Raw genomic sequence first — 8,864 nt, 5'->3', positions numbered from 1 at the left:
TGCATATTACGCTTTTCAAAGGTGTTTCTTTGATATATAGAAAATATGTATACATTAATGTAATTTATATAAAATTCTACTTAGCTCTTCCTAAATGAAGTGTATGGCCCGCCACCTATTCCTCTATAAAGATTTCTTACATGATTTATGAGATATATTCTATTTGTAATAAAGTATTTAATAAATTTTATAATTTATCTCATAATCTTTTTAGTTTATAAGATATTTTAGATATCTTATAGATTATATGAAAAATCTCATAAATTTTATAAGATATATTGTATATTTAACAAGATATCATTTAAAGTTTATGATATACATGTATCTTACAAAAAATTTAAAATATCTTATAAAATCATTTCTACTTAGTGCATTGATGATACGGGCATACCTAATTGAAGACGTACGGAAGACTTACAGAAGACCTACAAAAATGTGGGCTATATACATCAAAACTAATATGATTTTCTGATTAAGCATGTCTCAAATATAGAATAAATACAAACAATATTTGATAAAAATATACAGTGTATTTATAAAGCTCAGTATGGGGAACAGTTTTTTTCCCTATTAGACGACCTAGTGTAAGAGCGATAACTCGCGTAAATATATATCTACAAATGTTATTCATTTCTTTTATTTTTTAATATACAATTTGGAAACATTTTCCCTATCTTTTAACAAAGAAAATATATAAGAAATGATTATTAATTGAACAGCTGATTTGCAAGTATGACATTTATACGAGTTATCGTTCTTGCGCTAGGTCGTCAAGAGAGGAAAATAGTTGCCCCTACCCAGCTTTTAAAATACACTTTAAAACTTATTTTTATCACACGTTTTTGTTTATATTAGATATTTGAGACATGCTTAATGAGAAAATCATATTAGTTTTGATGTAAATAGCCTATATTTTTGCAAGTCTTCCGTAGGTCTTCAATTACCTGTAGGTCTTCAATTAGGCAGGCCGGATGATACATGTGTATTATATAAAAATGACTATATCTCTGGCAGATTTATTTCCTGTTTTCTCCACTGTTGACTTCTAACCTTGCAATGGTGTAAATTGAAATAACAATAACGTTAGTAAGGGCGTGAATATATTGTGTATTGCCATTTAAATCTAGAAAGCATATTCTAGATCTCGCACAGTCTCATTTAGACAGCGTTTCTCAGTGTTTGACTAGGAATACAATATCTAGGCCAGCCATAGATACAGTACGTACTCAGATATATATTATATCCTTTGTGATTTGAATTTACGTAATTACGACTGAATACTCAAATGCACTATCTTACACATTAGCTTTAAATTAAGAAATGAATTTAAATTGGGGGGGGGGTGTATTAAACGATACAGTCTGGCTAGTATCAGTTTATGCACTATAATCCGCGAAGCGGATTATATTTTTAAAAAATAAACTGACTCAAACCAGGTTGTATCGTTTATTGTGTCCTACAATCAATTCATTCCTTATACTCTAATGCAAAAGTACTAATCTTCGTTTATCAAAATGTTGAAAAATACAAATTTCTTGCGCTGCGAAATGATTCCACTTAGCAGCGTGGAGCTGTGAAGGCAACCATTTATCACGTGAAAATTGTAAACGTATTTCATTATCATTATTGAAGATGGAGTTTATTACAAACTTCATAACGTAAACTATATGAAGGATACGCATATAATGTATATTTTGCTCCCCTTTTAAGATCGACTTTCAAGCTCCGACAGAGATCGAGAAAGTATGTGAAATTAACACTACACAAAACAAGTCTTCAAATATCAGAAAATTCATATATTGACCTTATTTGTGGGTTTTTTCATTTTATGAAAGTTATTTGCTGTATCAAAACTTACCCTTGCATGCAACATTGTCACCAACATCAAATCCGACACAGCATTCATTCCTTATAATCTAATGTAAAAGTACTAATCTTCGTTTATCAAAATGTTGAAAAATACAAATTACTTGCGCTGCGCAATGATTTCACTTAGCAGCGTGGAGCTGTGAAGGCAGTCATTTATCACGTGAAAATTGTACGTGAAAAATATATATATAACCAAATTGTCTTGTTTTAAAAATGCCTACAGTTGAGTGGCGGATCAAGCAACCCTCCCCCTCCCTAGTGAGAAATGTCTACAGTTGAGTGGCGGATCAAGCAACCCTCCCCCTCCCTAGTGAGAAATGCATTCCAAAATTAACAGGGCAAAATTTACAAATACCTGTTATCATCAATTCGAATATACAGTTATTATTCAAATATCATTCTGAGAATATATATTGTTATTTATTTTTTTACAATAGTGAGTAGATTCTATACGTCAAAATAAATTGCATAAACTAGTTTGTATTTCACCCATCAGATACAAAACAGACGATAAGAATAAAATTAAATGTTAGAAATTAAATGCAGGATTTGACATGTTTACAATGACCGTATAACAGGTATTTCTGTGGTTGTCTAGTTTTTGCGAATAAGACAAATCCGCAAAATTCAATACTAAAATATTCTCAACAACAAACTCGAGATGTTATCTAAGTGCATCGTTATAATGAAACCGCAGAAATTTGAAAATGCAAAATATTACTTGCTACCCTTTAGGGATCAAATCGCAAAAATTTCCAACCGCAAAAAATCTCCGTTGTCTTGCAGTTTCTATTTGTTAGGCACCGTCAAATATATTCTTCTTTGGTAACAATATAATTATCCTGGTGTTAGTACTGTAACGGTAGTGTAAAGCATAAACTGGTATTTCATTTCAGGCTATACATCCAAAGCAGTGCATTTCCAGTCCTTTTTTTATACTCTTAAACTTGATTCCCAAAATACACTACGAGGAGTCAGACAACAGAGACCGAATATACGGCAAAAGATAATTACGAAAGCTATACGAAACAAAACCTCCTAAAAATTCCCCCTCCTTCAACATCTACAGAAGAACAAGAGAGACATAAGGAATCTGATTGTGAAACAATGTCTTTATCTCCCTTTGTCACCAAGGTCAGGGATATCAATTTCGCAGATGATGTGGTAAATGCACTCCATATCTCATGGGATAAATCAGTCAGAATCTGGATCAGTGATTGGGGTAAACTTTACCAAACAGATCCACAGGGGAATCAACTACAGACGATAGAAGTCAATGGTGAAGATGAAGGCTTCCACGCGGTAACACAGGACGGGGATCTGATCTTTACAGACTGTGAAAGTAACGTCATCAATAAGACAACACAGGATGATGATGTCACAGAATTCATTAAAACCGGAGACTGGAAACCAATCAGCATACACTCCTCCCACATCAACGGAGACATACTGGTGGGGCTCATGAAAAATGACGAAGAGGTTAAAGTCACCCGTTATAACAAGACCGGGAAAGAACTCCAGAACATACGGAGAGATGATAAAGATGAAGAATTATTTGCTGGACCACACTACATCACCGAAAACAGCAATGGGGATACAAGCAGTAGTGGAGGTGAATGAATCAGGACAACACAGGTTCTCCTACACAGGTTAGGGGTCTGGGTTTTCTCCTTATGGAATCTGTACTGATGTCCTTGGTCACATCTTGGTGTGTGATTAACACAATAACACTGTTCATCTCCTAGATCAGGGCGGTCAATTCTTGTCTCTACTACTTACTGACGAACAAGGACTAGAAGCTCCCCACAGTGTTTGTGTGGATGACGAGAACAATCTTTATCTAGCACAACGGTTCTCCAACACAGTCACTGTGTACAAGTATCTCCAGTGATTCTGTGCTTGTCCATGAATCAACACAATACATACGTTTTAGGTACAATAACGTACAACAAGTAAAAACCAAAAAAGGTGGAGTGATGACTATGGCACAATTTCATTAAAACATTTAAAGTGCCTGATAATATCTAAACCACTGTGCTATTCAGTATTTAACTTGACGATCATTGTATATTGATAAGAAAACAACAACAAATGCATAGTACAATTTCATAATATCATTTATTTTAGGACACGAAAAATACTTAATAACTGATTTATTGATAACATAAAAATTATGTAACAATCCAAAGTATTACAACCACTAATGATAATTACAGTCATCAACAGTTCACGGTCACCCACGTACGCTTATCTAGTGTGCCCCCACAAGTACCGCGTGACTGCCTGACAACGCCTTCCCATGGATGAAATTCAGTCTCTAAAATCTGTCTTGTTGAATGTACACTACTTGGGAATGCTTACATATTTCAAAATATAAGTGGCCCTGTGTTCGTGGCCCTGCGTTCTTGAGAAGAAGATTTATTCTTTGTATCCCCAAGTAAAACTTGATTCCCTATAGTGACACAATCCAAACCCTGGGGATGTCATGATTTGAACTTCGATCTGCACTACCTGGGGGTGCTTGCATATTAATAGAAGTATTCCTGGCACAACAGTAAGATATTTAAAGATATTTCCAATATATTCTCATGTAAAACTTTGATCCCCTATTGTGGGCCCACCTTACCCTTGGGAATCTACACTACCTAGGGATACTTGCAGATTGATATAAGCAGCCAACACCCTGCTGTTTTTGAGAACATTATTAAAGAGTACTATAAATCCCCATGGAAAACTCTGATCCCGTATGGTGCCCCCACCCTGCCCCCAGGAGCCATGACTTGTATAAACTTGAATCTACACTACATCAGTACGCTTTCAGGTAAATTTCAACTTTTCTGACCCTGTGGTTTTTGAGAAAAATTTAAATGACCCAACTTTTTTGTTTTTTCTTGATCATCTCCTCTTTGGAGGGAGCATGACCTTTCATTTGTACAAACCTGAATCCCCTTTACTAAAGGACAATTTCATTAAAATTGGCCCTGTGGTTCTTGAGACGAAGATTTTTAAAATATACCACACATTTTTTAACTAATTCTTGATTTTCACCACTTCAAAAAGAGCGTGGCACTTCATTGAACACTCTTGAATCCTCTTTACTGAAGCATGCTTTGTGGCAAGTATTGCTGAAATTTCCCATGTGATTCTGAAAAAGAAGTCGAAAATGTTAAAAATTTACTGACCGACTAATAGACAATACAGGACAGAGCAGTATCTCCTCAGGTATGTATACTATTTTACGCGAGTACTTAATATCACGAAATGACTGGCATATATAGAGAAAAAAAAAGTACAGGTGTCATTTCTTAATCTAAAGGCAGAATCATGAAATCATGAAAGAATCTTCTTTGCAATCATAATTCTAAAACTGGAGACGAGGGTTATCACTTTCAACATACTAACAACAGAAACAATTAGTGAATGAATTAGTCTCAGTCACAAACATATCTAACAACAGAAACAATTAGTGAATGAATTAGTCTGAGTCACAAACATATCTAACACGTTTTTCTGCCTTCTCTGTGATGAAATATACAATCACTACGGAAATCTGGGTAAATCTCGCAAGATCCATACTCTGAAAACTAAACATTCGTTTCTCTTATGTAGTTATAATTTCTTTTAAATTCAGTAACTCTTAATCTTTTATATTTACTACAGTTATACATCTTGCCAGTCACAAAGACAAGAATTCCTAAACCAGAGGAATACAATTTTACAAAGGTGGAGGATTCTCTCATCATTTATACATGTAGCATGCATTCGAATAGTTTAATAATTGAAGAATAACACATTTTCATTATATAAATTATAAACCCTGTCCTAGGTCAGAACCTTTGACCCAAGGCCAAAAATTTTGTTAGAAGCCTCCTTGCTCATCACCACAATGTATACGCGTACAATCTTGATCTGTCTGTTAATTTAAGCCAACGTTGAGGATTTGGTCTGACTTTTCAGCCCAAGGGGGGAATAGTGGCAGAGACCACTTTAGTTTTCAGTTCCCAGAGTCACATATCAGCGGATGGACAAAAACACAAACGATTCAGTTCCCAGAGTCACATATCAGCGGATGGACAAACACACAAACGATTCAGTTCCCAGAGTCACATATCAGCGTATGGACAAACACACAAATAATTCAGTTCCCAGAGTCACAGTTCAACAGAGACACCAGTAAATTACCAGTGACACAGGTCAACACACAAACAGAAAAAGAAGACACACTGGACAATTGCAAATTATTACAAGTCAACAGACAGGCAATGAGACACATCTTGTAGGAGTTATGAGATTGATCACTGTTCGTTATCGTCATCTTTCATCTGGCAATTCTAAATGCCATAGGTCAACAGACAAATAATGGCACTAGTCAATGGAATTGTCACAGGTCAAAAGGTTACTTATGTTAACATACCTAACTGCATAGATTTACAGAAATCTCTGATGTTATGTAAGATTTAATACAACTGAGGATGGGTAAAATGATCAAATCAGAGGTCATCCTGCCAAAAATCTCCACCACCACGAAGATGTACTCTTTTAGCTGACTTCAGCTGAATTGTGTTTGAAAAACTAGACAGGATTTACTACAATGTAAATAGATATACTGGCCTTCTTTTGTACAGTGATTTTTAAGATTTTAAAACATTTTATTTGTCAAATTATTTTAAAACTTTACAAAACAAACACCATTGGTTTCTTTAACTTGGTTGATTATTGGTACTTGAGTGTGAAATTGTACTACTTTTCCACAAAAAACAAGGGAACGACAGACCCAAACAATGGAACAAAATTACCATTTGTGTTTAGAATGTTCAACCCCACTCCTCCAGATCCGCCACAGATTATCGTAATATTTTAATCCCTACTGATTACTGCTAACCAAGTATTAATTGTGTATGTCATTTAAATCTATATTCATACTATTAAGAAAGTAAATTGCAGAACTCTTGTAGTCCCATGCACTTAAATATCCCCCAGTGCATTCCAAGCCTTTTGACAGTGAAGGAATATCACATCTAGACCCGTTATAGATACAGTAAGTAAACATACATATTATACAAATGTATCCATTGTTAATTATTCACATCAAATGATTTTTTTAGACTGAATATTCATTACACGCTCAACAAATAAGCTTATCGGTTTAAAAAAAAAAAAAAATGCAGGCATAGGCATGACTCCTGGATTTTGCGTTTATTCCTGTTTTGATCACAATGTAGTTAGATTGTTGTTTAGTAAAATGATTTTATCGTGTATTGTTTAAAGCATGTATTTGTAATTTATTTTAGGTTGCACATCCAAATAAAAGCCCGTCCTTTTTAAAGCTCACAAATTTACTTCCCAAGAGGAGGCCTAAAACCTGACCAGAGACAACAAAACAAAGTCGCACCATTGTTTCTAATGCTGTTTAATGCAACAAAGATTGTGCTGCCAAATTAATCAGGAAAATTAACAGGACATAACAGATCTATACACAAACAACACCTAGGAAAATTGTTTCCTCTTCATTCAACATCAATGGAATTCACAAGTAAGCAGATGAAACAAGATAGACATAGAATATCTGATGTGAGAAAAACAATGTACCTATCTTCCTTGGTCACCAAAGTCAGGGAATTCAATTTACTAGCAGATGTGGTCAATTCACTTCATATTTCATTGGATAAATCAGGCGGAATCTGGGTCAGTGATTGGGGCAAACTTGTCCAGACAGATCTACAGGGCAATCTGCTACAGACGATACAAACCGCTGGTGAAGATGAAGGGTACCATGCGGTCACACAGGACGGGGATCTGATCTTCGCAGACGGTGAAAATAACGTCATCAGTAAGACAACCCAGGATGATGATGTCACAGACTTAATTAAAACCGAAGACTGGAAACCAATCAGCATAGCCGCCTCCAACATCAACGGGGACATACTGGTGGGGATGATGAAGGATGGTGAGGCTAAAGTCACGCGGTACAATGGAACAGGAAAAGAGCTACAGAACATACAGAGAGATGACAAAGAACAAGAACTATTTAGTGGACCACATAGCATAACAGAAAACAGCAATGGAGATGCCTGTGTGTCAGACATTAACAAACAGGCCGTAGTGGTGGTGAATAAATCAGGACAACACAGGTTCTCCTACACAGGTCAGGGGTCATTGTTCCTTCCCTACGGAATCTGTACTGATGTCCTCGGTCACATCTTAGTGTGTGATTACAACAGTAGCACTGTTCATCTCCTTGATCAGAACGGTCAGTTCTTGTCTCTACTACTCACTAAACAACACGGAATAGAATACCCTCGCAGTGTTTGTGTGGATGATGAGAACAATCTTTATGTAGGACAACGGTTCATCAACACAGTGTCTGTGTTCAAGTATCTCCAGTGATTCTTCACACTGGTTTTGACTACGGATAACTCCGTTTGCCTGATCAGGATATAGCGCTCACGGCGGGTGTGACCGGTCCATAGGGGATGCTTACTCCTCCTAGGCACCTAATCCCACCTCTGGTGTGTTCAGAGGTCCGTGTTTACCCAACTCTCTATTTTGTATTGCTTGTAGGAGTTATGAGATTGATCACTGTTCGTTCTCTTCACCTTTGTCAATGAATCAACACAATGTTTACATTATAGGTACAACGACGTACTTCACACGATTTAAATGAAAATGTTAATTCATATGCCACTATTTATAATATGTTTTCATGACTGGTCCCAAAACATTGATTCTGAAGAAGAAGAAGTGGAAAATGTGTAACGTTTACTAACAGAAACACAAGCCATAGTGTACTCACAGACATAATGGTTAACAGACAGCACTTGAATAAATACATGTACCTCAAGTTAGCTAAAAAGTACAAAATCAGAGTCAGCTCAAGTTAGCTAAAAAGTACAAAATCAGAGTCTTGCCTTGCAGGAAACACACTATCAAACAGTGTTAACCCAATGCCATTATCAAAGTTAACATTATTTTTCCTGAATCACATGATCTCTTTT

General features: G+C 35.7%; 1 pseudogene; it reads left to right on the top strand.

Moving 5' to 3' along the window:
• Nucleotides 1-8,487, top strand: part of LOC125662934 (uncharacterized) — an 11,140-nt pseudogene extending 2,653 nt beyond the window's left edge.
• Nucleotides 8,488-8,864: the final 377 nt, after the last annotated feature.

The sequence above is a fragment of the Ostrea edulis genome, chromosome 8 (assembly GCF_947568905.1).
Source record: "Ostrea edulis chromosome 8, xbOstEdul1.1, whole genome shotgun sequence".
Classification (NCBI taxonomy): Eukaryota; Metazoa; Mollusca; class Bivalvia; order Ostreida; family Ostreidae; genus Ostrea; species Ostrea edulis.
The sequence above is the reverse complement of the archived record's forward strand: the minus strand, read 5'-3'. Positions and strand labels throughout refer to the sequence as shown.